The following is a 16,204-nucleotide window of genomic DNA, read 5'->3' as shown; positions in this document are numbered from 1 at the left end:
CCGAGCATTTTAGTGCTCGCTCAACACTAATAATAAAGCATTTTTATTTTTACAATAAAAACCATTTTTGTCGTCCTTTTTGGTCTATGGCCACCCCCATGCTTATTGTATTTGACAACTGGTTGTATATCAGCCCGCTCTTTGAGCAGCAACATGAATTTGATGAAAATATTCTTAGATAGTATATATTTGATATATCCATGGTTGCTGTGGTGTTCTTTTAGTTATATTTCAATACTTTATTCAAGTCTATATTGATTTCATTGTAATTTATGTATCAATATCTCCATGACAAGAAAGACAAATGAAAGTTAATATGTATGACCTTTCAATGTGGCTTTCCATGTTTTTGTATTTTTTTTTTTATATTGAAAGGAGGGGTAATGTAATTGACTTTGTCTGGACTGAACCTTTACTCTGTAAATAAGTAATGAAGAGTCATTGTTTTTAAAAAGAAATCATTAGTACAACAGTTTAAAGTCAATACAAGTGACAATCAGTACACGCTTTGCCTTACCTAGAATAATAGTAATCAAGGATAAATGCGCACTAAAGCCTTAATGAGTTTTATGTCCAAATATTATATAGACTATATAGAATATATACTAGATGATCGAGATGATCAAATCTGCACAGATTTAAAATTGGCAAATAACATGGATTTTACAGGGAAATTTAATTTGCCAGACAGATATTTTATGCAGATTAAAAGTGTGTTATTATGCTCTAGGGTCTCTCCAGACCACAGTGATAAACGGTTGTAAGACAAAGAAAAGCATACTCACCTCAAGGCTTACCTATCCCACCAAGACAATAGCCTGCCATCTGGTTCTCCACTTCTTCTCCTCGTCCTTTTCAGCGGCTTCACTTAATGCCTTGACTTCAATTGCCAGGCTATTTTCCTGAAGCCCATCACCGGGAAATCAATGTACAAGGTGGGGGCTTCAATCCTGCCTCACGGCGGACATTTTCTTGAAGCCTAGGGCCTGCAGCATCGCACTGCCACGACACCCCCTTCTCCCAGCCCAGGGGCCGCAGCATCACCCCACTCCTTCTGCCGCTGGCTTCCTGCAGCAATGGCCCTGCCTCCTGTAACCCCGCTCCACCGCAGGCGGGCCCCTTGAGAGCTAAATTTGGACTATAAGATGCAACCCTATTTTCCTCCAAAATTTTTGGAAAAAAGTGCGTCTTATAGTCTGAAAAATACGGTACTTAAATGCCTCTGTCAATCTCAATGTCTGAAAGTGATATTTGGAGTGATCATGGTGGACCCGATAATCACTGGTGCCCATGGGTTGCCATAGAAGCTAGGGGGCTTGCTGTAGGACCCTGTCGCTGCCATTTTGATATTCCTGTGTAGTCCTGCCACAATCATTTTAAAGTATTGCAGCATATAGTACAAGCAATCAAACTATTTCAGGATCAAGTCCCTTATGTGGACTAAAAAATACAGTGAAAAATGTAAAACAAGGCAAAAAAGTAAATAAAAAACAAAAATTTCCAACTCAAAAATAAATAAACTAACCCCTTTACAGCCTGTGCCGTATTAGTACGCACAGGCTGTAATCCCCCTGTTCAGTGAGGGCTCCGGCGCTGAGCCCGCACTGAACCGGGCACATGTCAGCTGATTATTACAGCTGACATGTGCACGCAACAGCCGCGGGTGGACTCACGATCCACCCGCGGCTGTTAACATGTTAAATGCTGCTGTCAATCTCTGACAGCGGCATTTAACAGCGCTGCGCCGGAAGCGCGTCACTTACCCCGCCCATCGGTGACCCTGTCACGTGATAGCGGGTCACCGATGGGTGTGCATGACAACCCTGGGTCTGCAGCAGACTCCAGTGGTTGTCATGAGCTGGTCACTATGAGCGCCACCTAGTGGTCGGTGCTCATAGCACACGACCATTTCTGCTACATACAGGTGGTCTGCTGATCATCTGTATGTAGCAGTGGCGATCAGACAAGTGCTGCTTCTAGTCTCCTATGGAGACTATAGAAGCAAGCAAAAAGTGAAAAAAAAATGTTTTTAAAAATATTAAAAAAATTAAAATATAAAAGTTTAAATCACCCCCCTTTCGCTCCATTCAAAATAAAATAATAAAAAAAACCCCACATACACATATTTTGTATCGCCGCGTTAAGAATCGCCCAATCTATCAATATAAAAAAAGAATTAATCCGATCGGTAAACGGCGTAATGAGAAAAAAATTCTAAACGCCAGAATTACGTTTTTTGGTCGTCGCAACATTGCAATAAAATGCAATAACGGGCGATCAAAACATTGGATCTACCCCAAAATGGTATCAATAAAACTTCAGCTCGGTGTGCAAAAATAAGGGCTCACCCGGCCCCAGATCCCGAAAAATGGAGATGCTATAGGTCTTAGAAAATGATGCCATTTTTTTTTTTAACAAACTTTGGATTTTTTTTTCACCACTTAAATAAAAATAACCTATACATGTTTGGTATCTACAAACTCGTAATGACCTGGAGAATAATAATGGCAGGTCAGTTTTAGCATTCAGTGAACGTGGTAAAAAAAAACAAAAAACACATCTGTGGTATTGCACTTTTTTGCAATTTCACCGCACTTGGAATTTTTTTCCCGTTTTTCCGTACATGATATAGTAAAACTAGTAATGGCGATGAAAAGTACAACTCGTTCCGCAAAAAATAAGCCCTCACACGGCCATATTGACCAAAAAATAAAAACGCTATGGCTCTGGGAGCAAGGGGAGAAAAAAACGAAAATGCAAAAATGGAAATCCCAGGGTTGCAAAGGGGTTAAAAAAAGAAAAATTAAGCAGCATTTTCACATCATTTCTGCATCCATAAGAGTTCAATCTATGAAAATATAAAATTATTGAACCAGTTGATTAGCTGCTGTAAAGAAAATAAAAATCAAAATGCCAGAATTGTAATTTTTCAGTCATCATGTCTCCCCCAAAAATTAAATAAAAAGTGATCAAAGTGTAGTGGCTATCCCACAATAATAACAAAGGTAGCTTCAGCTTACCATGAAAAAACAAGACCTCATACAGCTCATTTTATGAAAAAATAAAAAAGTTATGGGTCTCAGAAAATGGCAACACAAGCCAAATCTTTTTTTAACCCTTTCAACACTTGGCCAATTTCTGTTTTTGCGTTTTAATTTTTTCCTCCCCTTCTTCCCAGAGCTATAACTCTTTAATTTTTCTATCTACATGGACATATGAGGTAATTGTTTTCATGGTGTACATTTTGTGGTAAAAATAACCTTGCAATATGATTCTGCTCATCAGTACATTTGGACAGAAAAAGCAAAAAAGTTAGAAACAGGGGAAATCCTATATGATCCTTATAACTCACAACTCACAATATACACTGCTCAAAAAAATAAAGGGAACACTCAAATAACACATTCTAGATCTGAATGAATGAAATATTCTCATTGAATACTTTGTTCTGCACAAAGTTGAATGTGCTGACAACAAAATCACACAAAAATCATCAATGGAAATTAAATTTATTAACCAATGGAGGCCTGGATTTGGAATGACCCCCAAAATTAAAGTGGAGAAACACACCTCAGGCTGATCCAACTTTGATGTGATGTCCTTAAAACAAGTCAAAATGAGGCTCAGTATTGTGTGTGGCTTACACATGCCTGTATGACCTCCCTACAATGCCTGGGCATGCTCCTGATGAGGTTGCGGATGGTCTCCTGTGGGATCTCCTCCCAGACCTGGACTAAAGCATCTGCCAACACCTGGACAGTCTGTGGTGCAATGTGACGTTGGTGGATGGAGCGAGACATGATGTCCCAGATGTGCTCAATCGGATTCAGGTCTGGGGAACGGGCGGGCCAGTCCATAGTTTCAATGCCTTCATCTTGCCGGAACTGCTGACACACTCCAGCCACATGAGGTCTGGCATTGTCCTGCATTAGGAGGAACCCAGGACCAACCGCACCAGCATATGGTCTCACAGGTGGTCTGAGGATCTCATCTCGGTAACTAATGGCAGTCAAGCTACCTCTGGCGAGCACATGGAGGGCTGTGCGGCCCTCCAAAGAAATGCCACCCCACACCATTACTGACCCACTGCCAAACCGGTCATGCTGAAGGATGTTGCAGGCAGCAGATCGCTCTCCACGGCGTCTCCAGACTCTGTCACGTCTGTCACATGTGCTCAATGTGAAACTGCTTTCATCTGTGAAGAGCACAGGGCGCCAGTGGCAACTTTGCCAATCCTTGTGTTCTGTGGCAAATGCCAAACGTCCTGCACGGTGTTGGGCTGTGAGCACAACCCCCATCTGTGGACGTCGGGCCCTCTCACCACCCTCATGGAGTTGGTTTCTAACCGTTTGTGCAAACGCATGCACATTTGTGGCCTGCTGGAGGTCATTTTGCTGGGCTGTGGCAGTGCTCCTCCTGTTCCTCCTTGCACAAAAGCGGAGATAGTGGTCCTGCTGCTTGGTTGGTACCCTCCTACCGCCCCCTCCACGTCTCCTGGTGTACTGGCCTGTCTCCTGGTAGCGCCTCCAGCCTCTGGACACTACTCTGACAGACACAGCAAACCTTCTTGCCACAGCTCGCATTGATGTGCCATCCTGGAGGAGATCCCACAGGAGACCTTCCGCAACCTCATCAGGAGCATGCCCAGGCATTGTAGGGAGGTCATGCAGGCACGTGGAGGCCACAAACAATACTGAGCCTCATTTTGACTTGTTTTAAGGACATTACATCAAAGTTGAATCAGCCTGTAATGTGTTTTTCCACTTTAATTTTGGGGGTGACTCCAAATCCAGGCCTCCATTGGTTAATAAATTTGAGTTCTATTGATGATTTTTGTGTGCTTTTGTTGTCAGCACATTCAACTTTGTACAGAACAAAGTATTCAATGAGAATATTTCATTCATTCAGATTTAGAATGTGTTATTTGAGTGTTCCCTTTATTTTTTTGAGCAGTGTATAATATCTAGTATTTCAGTGAGTGTCCTATATTTAAAATATAATTTTTAATAAATATGCCAATAAAATCAATATTACCAATACCTATAGGCAAAAAGACACACACATTACAAAATACAACACATATTTAAAAATGTGAACACAGCAGATATTTCGTTAACACACAATATATAGGTGCTGTCTATGGAAACGTGACAGTGGTCACACAAACATATCACACCTTATGCAGACATGTAATGAAGATAACTAGATTGATCTCACCCAATTGGTTGTGTTGAGGTACATAAGGGGACGACCATCACATCCAGCACCTTTATAATGCCAATCAGTCATTCAGTCAGATGGAGCCAGTTGGGAGGCCTAGTACGCCCTAATCAAACTATAATGGCCCTATAACCCCTTTACTCCCACCCTGACAAGAGCAGTTCACAGCTCACCCTGCCAGTGGAAAGCCCTATTCTTTAGATGTGTGTCTCCAGACGCGTTTCACCCCTCTGGGCTCTTCAGGGAAGTCTGATGCACAACATATCATATAGATACCATTGAAGTATCCTTGTAATGGACCTGGTTATCACCAGTCACTATTATTTTAGTGGTGAAAAAAAAATCAGATTGTAAGAGGTAGGTCCTAGCTGTAATACACAGCCATGATCTGCTTGATATGGGTCGGGTTCACCCCTTGAGCCTTCTCCAAACACCCGCTTCCGTACATGTACAGCGGAAGTCATGAAGGGCTTAAACTGTTTATTTTTCACCGCCACAATAAAAAAAAAATTATATAAGTATATTGATAAAACCTGAAGGTCTGAACTGAAACGTAAGTTGATGTGCATGCAAAATGTAAATGCATGTTCACACAAGGCCATTAAACAGAGAGAAACCAAGAACAAGAAAAATACCCAAATAACTGAAAGTAGATGTATAAATAGCACAGTGCAAAAATAATAATAAATAATAAAGGGTATTTAGTTAACATAATTTTGATCAAAATAATGTGAAAGCCATCCCGCCACTTCACGGCAACCCTTATGGGACAGTCCTAACTCTAATATTATAAACCTTACCATTTGTCAAGTGACATATATATGGACAAGGGCAGAGAGACTGATCCCTAGTGTAAGCATAAAACTGAGGCAAAATGAGCGTCTCATCCCAGACAAAGGGCGGCCACACCCTTTTATATGCACTAAAGCATACTGACTGTAGTTGTACTGATCTGTATATTGATGTAGTTGTACTGATCTGGAGATTCATGTTGCCAAGTCCATTTTTTTTTACTGCAGAATGGATGATGTAACATCAAAACAAAAAAACAATGGCACAATTGCATTTTCTTCACGATTTCAATTCACTTGCATTTTTTCAGTACATTATATGATAAAATGAATAGCATCATTCAAAACGACACATCAAACTAATAATTTTCCGGGTAAGGATGGTTTAAACCAACAGCTGTGAAGCGTTACACTGTTACCAATGTTACAATGAGTATTAGAATAGCAATTAACAGCTTAGCAAACCAGCTGTTATTGTAGCTATCTGTAAGTAGTGTTGCCGGTATTTAGGTTTTATCTGTAGGTAATGTTATATCTGTAAGTAGCGTTGCCGGTATTTAAGTTACATCTGTAGGTAATGGTATATCTGTAGGTAACGTTGCCGGTATTTACGTTATTTCTGTAGGTAACATTATTTCTGTAGGTAAAGTTATATCTGTAGGTAATGTTGCCGGTACTTACGTTATATCTGTAGGTAACATTATATCTGTAGGTAACGTTATATCTGTAGGTAATAATGCCGGTATTTAGGTTATATCTGTTGGTAACGTTGCCGGTATTTAGGTTACATCTGTTTTGAACGGTTTATCTGTAAGTAGCGTGGCCGGTATTTAGGCTATATCTGAAGGTAACGTTATATCTGTAGGTAACAGTGTATCTGTAGGTAACGGTATATCTGTAGGTAATGTTGCCGGTATTTAGGTTATATCTGTAGTTAACGGTATATCTGTAGGTAACGTTGCCGGTATTTAGGTTACATCTGTAGGTAATGTTACATCTGTAAGTAACGTTGCCATTATTTATATTATATCTGTAGTTAACAGTGTATCTGTAGGTAACGGTATATCTGTAGATAATGTTGCCGGTATTTAGGTTATATCTGTAGTTAACGGTATATCTGTAGGTAACGTTGCCAGTATTTAGGTTATATCTGTAGGTAATGTTATATCTGTAGGTAACGTTGCCGGTATTTAGGTTATATCTGTAGTTAACGGTATATCTGTAGGTAACATTGCCGGTATTTAGGTTATATCTGTAGGTAACATTTCCGGTATTTAGGTTATATCTGTAGTTCTTTCTCTTACTGGACCCCTCTGACTAGACCCTACTTCGCAACGGTCCTCACTCACTGCGCTCTTTCTCCTAGGACCCTTCTAGATCTTTCTACCTTTCCTTTTATACTATCTGTCATGTGACCCACGTCATCAACTGTCTCTCTACGTGGTCCCCTCTACCTTCAGTCCTTCCTTCAGTGCTCCCCTAAACTACTTTCTCCACCCACCTCCTCTACCTAGTACCATCCTCCAGACAGAGACAGGGACTGTGCTCTCCCTCAGGTGCAATCTCGCCCTTCCCTACTGTAGTGATGTGGTGTTGGATGTGGGTGTGTGGGTCCCGGGTAGTGCTCCCTCCTTACCCAAGAGTGGGGTGCCACACCTCTGGCTGAGATGCAGCACCTCTGTGGTGACTGGACCCGCAGGGGTGCCACAGTAGCTTTGCTGGTATTTAGGCTATACCTGTAGGTAATGTTATATCTGTAGGTAACGTTGCCGGTATTTAGGTTACATCTGTAGGTAATTTTATATCTTTAGGGAGCGTTGCCAGTATTTAGGTTATATCTGTAGTTAATCTTATATCTGTAGGTAACGTTGCCGGTATTTAGGTTATATCTATAGGTAATGTTTTAGCTGTAGGTAACATTGCCGGTATTTAGGTTATATCTGTAGGTAATGATATATCTGTAGGTAACGTTGCAAGTATTTAGGTTATATCTGTAGGTAACGTTATATATGTAGGTAACGTTGCCGGTATGTAGATTATATCTGTAGGTAACGGTATATCTGTAGGTGACGTTATATCTGTAGGTAACATTGCCGGTATTTAGGTTACATCTGTAGGTAGCGTTATATCTGTAGGTAACGTTGCTGGTATTTAGGTTATATCTGTAGGTAACGGTATATCTGTAGGTAACATTGCCGGTATTTAGGTTATATCTGTAGGTAACGTTATATCTCTAGGTAACGTTGCCGGTATTTAGGTTATATCTGTAAGTAACGTTATATCTATAGGTAACGTTGCCGGTATTTAGGTTATACAGTATCTGTAGTTCATGTTATATCTGTAGGTAATGTTGCCGGTATTTATGTTATATCTGTAAGTAACGTTATAATTGTAGGTAACATTGCTGCCATTTAGGTTATATCTGTAGGTAACGGTTTATCTGTAGGTTATGTTGCTGGTATTTAGGTTATATCTGTAGGTAACGTTATACAGTGGGTCCGGAAAGTATTTAGACATCTTTAAACTTTTCACTCTTTGTTTCATTGCAGACATTTGGTAAATTCTAAAAAGTTCGTTTTTTTTCTCATTAAAGTACACTATGCACCCCATGTTGACTGAAAAAAAACAGAAATGTAGAAATTTTTGCAAATTTATTAAAAAAGAAAAACTGAAATATCACTTGGTCATAAGTATTCAGACCCTTTGCTCAGTATTGAGTAGAAACACCCTTTTGAGCTAGTACAGCCATGAGTCTTCTTGGGAATGATGCAACAAGTTTTTCACACCTGGATTTGGGGATCCTCTGCCATTCTTCCTTGCAGATCCTCTCCAGTTCCATCAGGTTGGATTGTGAACGTTGGTGGACAGACATTTTCATGTCTCTCCAGAGATGCTCAATTGGGTTTAGGTCAGGGCTCTGGCTGGGCCAGTCAAGAATGGTCACAGAGTTGTTCTGAAGCCACTCCTTTGTTATTTTAGCTGTGTGCTTAGGATCATTGTCTTGTTGGAAGATGAACCTTCGGCCAAGTCTGAGATCCAGAGCACTCTTGAAGAGGTTTTCATCCAGGATATCTCTGTACTTGACCGCATTCATGTTTCCTTCAATTGCAACCAGTCGTCCTGTCCCTGCAGCTGTAAAACACCCCCATAGCATGATGCTGCCACCACCATGTTTCACTGTTGGGACTGTATTGAGCAATGCCTGGTTTTCTCCACACATACCACTTAGAATTATCACCAAAAAGTTCTATCTTTGTCTCATCAGACCAGAGAATCTTATTTCTCATAGTCTGGTAGACTGTCATGTGTTTTTGAGCAAACTCTATGCGGGATTTCCGTCAGGCCACTCTGCCATAAAGGCCAGACTGGTGGAGGCCTGCAGTGATAGCTAACTTTTTGGAACTTTCTCCCATCTCCCTACTGCATCTCTGGAGCTCAGCTACAGTGATCTTGGGGCTCTTCTTTACCTCTCTCACCAAGGCTCTTCTCCCATGAATGCTCAGTTTGGCTGGATGGCCAGGTCTAGGAAGACTTCTGGTGGTCCCAAACTTCTTCCATTTAAGGATGATGGAGGCCACTGTGCTCTTAGGAACCTTGAGTACTGCAGAAATTCTTTTGTAACCTTGGCCAGATCTGTTCCTTGCCACAATTCTGTCTCTGAGCTCCTTGGGCATTTCCTTTGAGCTCATGATTCTCATTTGGTCTGACATGCACTGTGAGCTGTGAGGTCTTATATAGATGGTAATGATGGGCGAGCACTAAAATGCTCTGGTACTCGTTGTTCGTGTCAAGCAAATTCGAATGCTCGAGTGCTCGGACCAAATAACGAACCCAATATAAGTCTATGGGAAACTGGAGCATTTTTCCGGTTGCTCTCCCCGGTGGCCTGTAGAGGGCCTAAAAATTGCCCAAATCGATGGGAACAGTGCTAAAATGACATGGGAACAGCATGGGGAAGAACCCTGGAAGCATTTCTGACTCCCAGGTCACTGCTGTCGACAATGTTGTGAGAGTTTTTACACCACTTTTACGGACTCACAAGAAAACATACATAAACAAAATAAAAATGGATTTTCCTGAGAAATATGTTAAAGAACATCCTTTTCAGGATAATGACTTGTATATAGGGCAAAATAAATAACCAAAACCAAAAATGCTCCACCACACCTTGCACTATGTTCACACGTAGCGTTTTTGATGCGTTTTTGCAATTTTGCATTGCTTTCAACCAAAACAAATGCATTAACCAGGAAATGTCATTTTAACATTTTACAACCTTATCTGGCTATGTGGTGTGTGAGATATCATCAGACACTTCATGTTTCATTTATGATGGAGGGACTCTGAAAGTCAAAAGGCCTATTTTCAGTACATTATATGATAAAATGAATAGCATCATTCAAAACAACAAGTCAAACTAATAATTTTCCGGGTAAGGGATGGTTTAAACCAGCAGCTGTGAAGTGTTACACTGTTACCAATGTTACAATTAGTATTAGAATAGTAATTAACAGCTTAGCAAACCAGCTGGTATTTTAGCTATCTGTAAGTAGCGTTGCCGGTATTTAGGTTATAGCTGAAGGTAACGTTATATCTGTAGGTAACGTTGCCAGTATTTAGGCTACATCTGTAGGTAATGGTATATCTGTAGGTAACCTTGCTGTTTTTTTGGTTATATCAGTAGTTAACAGTGTATCTGTAGGTAATGTTGGCGGTATTTAGGTTATATCTGTAGGTACCATTATATCTGTAGGTACCATTTTATCTGTAGGTAACGTTATATCTGTAGGTAACGGTGTATCTATAGGTAATTTTGCCAGTATTTAGGTTATATCTGTAGGTAACGTTGCCGGTATTTAGGTTATATCTGTAGGTACTATTATATCTGTAGGTAACGGTATATCTGTAGGTAACGGTGTATCTATAGGTAATGTTGCCGGTATTTAGGTTATATCTGTAGTTAACGGTTTATCTTTAGGTAACGTTGCCAGTATTTAGGTTATATCTGTAGGTAACGTTATATCGGTAGGTAACGTTTCCGGTATTTAGGCTATATCTGTAGGTAACAGTGTATCTGTAGGTAATGGTATATCTGTAGGTAATGTTGCCGGTATTTAGGTTATATCTTTAGGTACCATTATATCTGTAGGTAGCGGTATATCTGTAGGTAACGGTATATCTATAGGTAATGTTGCTGGTATTTACGTTATATCTGTAGGTAACAGTGTATCTGTAGGTAACGGTATATCTGTAGGTAATGTTGCCGGTATTTAGGTTATATCTGTAGGTACCATTATATCTGTAGGTAGCGGTATATCTGTAGGTAACGGTATATCTGTAGGTAATATTGCCGGTATTTAGGTTATATCTGTAGTTAACGGTTTTTCTGTAGGTAACATTGCTGATATTTACGTTATATCTGTAGGTAACAGTGTATCTGTAGGTAACGGTATATCTGTAGGTAATGTTGCCGGTATTTAGGTTATATCTGTAGGTACCATTATATCTGTAGGTAGCGGTATATCTGTAGGTAACGGTATATCTGTAAGTAATATTGCCGGTATTTAGGTTATATCTGTAGGTAACGGTATATCTGTAGGTAACATTGCCGGTATTTAGGTTATATCTGTAGTTAACGGTTTATCTGTAGGTAACGTTGCCAGTATTTAGGTTGTATCTGTAGGTAATGGTATATCTGTAGGTAACATTGCTGGTATTTACGTTATATCTGTAGGTAACAGTGTATCTGTAGGTAACGGTATATCTGTAGGTAATGTTGCCGGTATTTAGGTTATATCTGTAGGTACCATTATATCTGTAGGTAGTGGTATATCTGTAGGTAACGGTATATCTATAGGTAATGTTGCTGGTATTTACGTTATATCTGTAGGTAACAGTGTATCTGTAGGTAACGGTATATCTGTAGGTAATGTTGCCGGTATTTAGGTTATATCTGTAGGTACCATTATATCTGTAGGTAGCGGTATATCTGTAGGTAACGGTATATCTGTAGGTAATATTGCCGGTATTTAGGTTATATCTGTAGTTAACGGTTTATCTGTAGGTAACGTTGCCAGTATTTAGGTTATATCTGTAGGTATTGGTATATCTGTAGGTAACATTGCCGGTATTTACGTTATATCTGTAGGTAACAGTGTATCTGTAGGTAACGGTATATCTGTAGGTAATGTTGCCGGTATTTAGGTTATATCTGTAGTTAACGGTTTATCTGTAGGTAACGTTGCCAGTATTTAGGTTATATCTGTAGGTAATGTTATATCTGTAGGTAACGTTGCCGGTATTTAGGTTTTATCTGTAGGTAATTTTATATCTTTAGGGAGCATTGCCGGTATTTACGTTAAGTAGTGATGGGCGAGCACTAAAAAGCTCTGAAAGTCAAAAGGCCAATTTTTATAGGGCCATCCGGCTTCCCCTAATATTCTTAAAGGGCCAGCAGTCTGCCCTCGCTATTGGTAGAGAGCCATCAGCCGGCTATGGTTTGTTGTTCCCATTATAAACGAGTGGGTCTCCTATACTGTTATTGCGTATACATTGACCTCAACGGCTGCCAAAAATTTGGAAGAACTCAAATGTGCCTTGCAAGAGACGTAGAGGTCGGAGAGCGTCCTGCAAAAAATGCTCCCATTATTAGGAAGTGGGTCTCCCATAGTGTTTGCCTATGCAGTGAAGCAACAGCTGCCAAAAATTTGGAGGAACTCCAATGTCCCTTGCAAGAAACGTAGAGGTCAGAGAGCCTCCTAAAAACAATGCTCCCATTATTAGGAAGTGGGTCTCCCATAGTTTTTGCCTATGCAGTGAAGCAACCACTGCCAAAAATTTGGAGGAACTCCAATGCCCTTTGAAAGAGATTTAGAGGTCAGGGAGCCTCCTAAAACAATTTTTCCATTATTGGGAAGTGGGTCTCCCATAGGGTATGCCTATGCAGTGAAGGAACTGCTACCAATAATTTGGAGGAACTCCAATGCCCCTTGCAAGAGACGTATAGTTCAGCGTCAGCCTCTTTCAAACAATGTTCCCTATATTAGGAAGCGGGTCTCCCATAGTGTTTGCCTATGCAGTGACTGCAAGGGCTGCCAACAATTTGGAGGAACTTCAATGCCCCTTGCAAGAGACATAGAGGTCAGAGAGCCTCCTAAAAACAATATTCCCATTATTAGGAAGTGGGTCTCCCATAGTGTTTGCCTATGCAGTAACTGCAAACGCTAGCAAAAAATTGGAGGAACTCCAATACTCCTTGCAAGAGACGTAGAGGTCAAAGAGCTCCTAAAAACAATATTCCCATTATGAAGTGGGTCTCCCATAGTGTTTGCCTGTGCAGTGAAGCAACGGCTGCCAAAAATTTGGAGGAACTCTAATGTCCCTTGCAAGAGACGTAGCGGGCAGACAGCCTCCTAAAAACAATGTTCCCATTATTAGGAAGTGGGTCTCCAATAGTGTTTGCCTATTCAGTGAAGCAACATGTGCAAAAAATTTGGAGGGACTCCAATGTCTCTTGCAAGAGACTTAGAGGTCACAGAGCCTCCTAAAAACAATGTTCCCATTCTTAGGAAGTGGGTCTCCCATAGTGTTAGCCTAAGCAGTGACTGTTAAAATTTTGGAGGAACTCCAATGCCCCTTGCAATAGACGTAGAAGTCAGAGAGCCTCCTAAAAACAATGTTCCTATTATTAGGAAGTGAGTCTTCCATAATGTTTGCCTATGCAGTGAAGCAACCGCTGCCATAAATTTGGAGGAACTCCAATGCCCCTTGCAAGAGCCGTAGAGTTCAGAGTTAGCCTCCTTAAAGCAATGTTTCCATTATTAGGAAGTGGGTCTCCCATAGTGTTTGCCTATGCAGTGACTGCAAGGGCTGCCAAAAATTTGGAGGAATTCCAATGCCCCTTGCAAGAGACGTAGAGGTCAGAGAGCCTCCTAAAAACAATGTTCCAGTTATTAGGAAGTGGGTCTCCCATAGTGTTTGGCTATGCAGTGACTGCAAAGGCTGCCAAAATTTGGAGGAACTTCAATACTCCTTGCAAGAGTCGTAGAGGTCAAAGAGCTCCTAAAAACAATATTCCCATTATTAGGAAGTGGGTCTCCCATAGTGTTTGCCTATGCAGTGAAGCAACGGCTGCCAAAAATTTGGAGGAACTCCCATGCCCTTTGCAAGAGACATAGATATGTTGATATGGTACATATGGTGGTGATATGGTGGTGGAGGATGAGAAAGCGGAGAAGGAGGAGGGCAAGAGCAAATAGACAAAATCAGGAAGCATATACCCATGTCTAGGTGTGAAGACAGAGGTGCATGGGAATAGAGTTAGTCCTCCCCCCAAAAAAACACTGTATTTGAGTTTACGTTACGCTGCTATCATTTGGCGGTGTTGAGAAGTCTGGCCCAATCCAGCCCTTGTTCATTTTTATGAGTCAGCCTGTCAGCATTTTCAGCTGACAGGCGAATGTGCCTATTGGTTACAATTCCTCCGGTGGCACAAAAAACCCGCTCTGACAAAACGCTGTCGGCAGGGCAGGCCAGGACCTCCAAGGCGTAGAGTGCCAGTTCATGCCATGTGTCCAGCTTGGATACCCAATAATTATAAGATACAGAAGAATCTCGGAGGACGTTGGTACGGTCGGCAAGGTACTCGCTCACCATCTTCCGAAACTTTGCACTCCTTGTGAGAGTACCCCACGCCTCTGGGCCTGTGCGATAAGAGGGTCTGCGAAAACTGTCCTAGAACTTTGACAGTGTTCCCCTATCTCTGCTGGAAAGCATTTGTGGCTCTCTCGCCTGTACTCCTTGGTTGTCCAATGAACTGTGATCTCTGCCGCCAGCGTTTTCAGATGGGAATTTTTTTATTTATTCCACAGCAAGGGTCTTCTCGTACTGCCCCATTTTATTAGGCCCGTCCAGCAAAAGAATAAGAGAAAGAAAGTTCTCCCTGTAGCATGGGTCTAGAAGAATCACTAACTAGTAATGACTGTCACCCAAAATTTGGATAAGGTGAGGGTCACGGGAAAGGCAGCGTAACATAAACTTAGCCATGTGTGCCAGACAGCAAAGAGGCAAGACATGCGTGTCCTCACCAAGAGGATGACGGACCATGCTCTCATCCTCATCCTCCTCCTCTTCCTCCTCCTCCCTGTCATCAGGCCATGCACGCTGAACAGACGGTATGGCAGTTGTGCAGGTAGTACCGTCTATAGCGCAGGAAACTTGCTCCTGTTCTTCCTCCTCCTCCTCTTCCTCATTGTCACCCAATCCACATTGGGATGAGATGAGGCTGGGCTTACACTGTATAGTTCCTTGCTCCATCTCATCGTGCTCCGTCTGCAATGCATCCTCTTTAATTGAGAGCAGAGAGCGTTTCAGAAGACAGGGATGCTGGATTGTGACATTAATTATGGCGTCATCGCCGCTCACCATCTTGGAGGAGTCCTCAAAGATTTGGAGGATGGTACAGATGTCTGATATCCATGTCCACTCCTGAGGTTTTATGTGTGGAGTCTGACCTGAATACCAATGGCCTTGTTGATGCTGGTAGTCAACAACTGCCCTCTTCAACTCACAAATCCTTCAAAACATCTGCAATGTAGAGTTCCAATGCGTGGGGACATCACACACCAGTCGGTGAGCCGGAAGCTGCAAATGCTGCTGAAGCATGGCAAGAGCGGCGGAAGCTGTAGCTGACTTTTTAAAATGGGCACACAGACAGCGTACTTTGACAAGCATATTCGACAGATCCGGGTAGGTTTTGAGAAACTGCTAAACCATGAGGTTAAGCACATGGGCCACACATGGTACCTGTGTGTGCTCGTCTCGCCTCAGAGCCACTACAAGGTTCCGGCCATTGTCACACAAAACCATGCCTGGCTGTAGGTTCAGCGGTGTCAGCCACAGATCAGCCTGCTCTTTCAGAGCTGTCCACAACTCTTCAGCGTTGTGTGGTTTGTCACCTAAGCATATTAGCTTTAGCACAGCCTGTTGGCACTTGGCCGAGGCAGTACTGCAGTGCTTCCAGCTTGCGACTGATGTGGTCATTTCGGAGATGGATGCTGAAGAGGAAGAGGAGGTGCAGGAGCTGTAGTATGTGCGGGCAACCCTGATTGATCCAGGGCCCACAATCTTCGGCGTTGGGAGGACATATTCCTTCTCAAGGTCAGACTGGGTCCCGGCTTCCACTATGTTTACCC

The sequence above is a fragment of the Phyllobates terribilis genome, unplaced genomic scaffold (genome assembly GCF_046119375.1).
Source record: "Phyllobates terribilis strain yellow unplaced genomic scaffold, ASM4611937v1 Scaffold_4__5_contigs__length_816908805, whole genome shotgun sequence".
NCBI lineage: Eukaryota > Metazoa > Chordata > Amphibia > Anura > Dendrobatidae > Phyllobates > Phyllobates terribilis.
Note: the sequence above shows the minus strand (reverse complement) of the source record.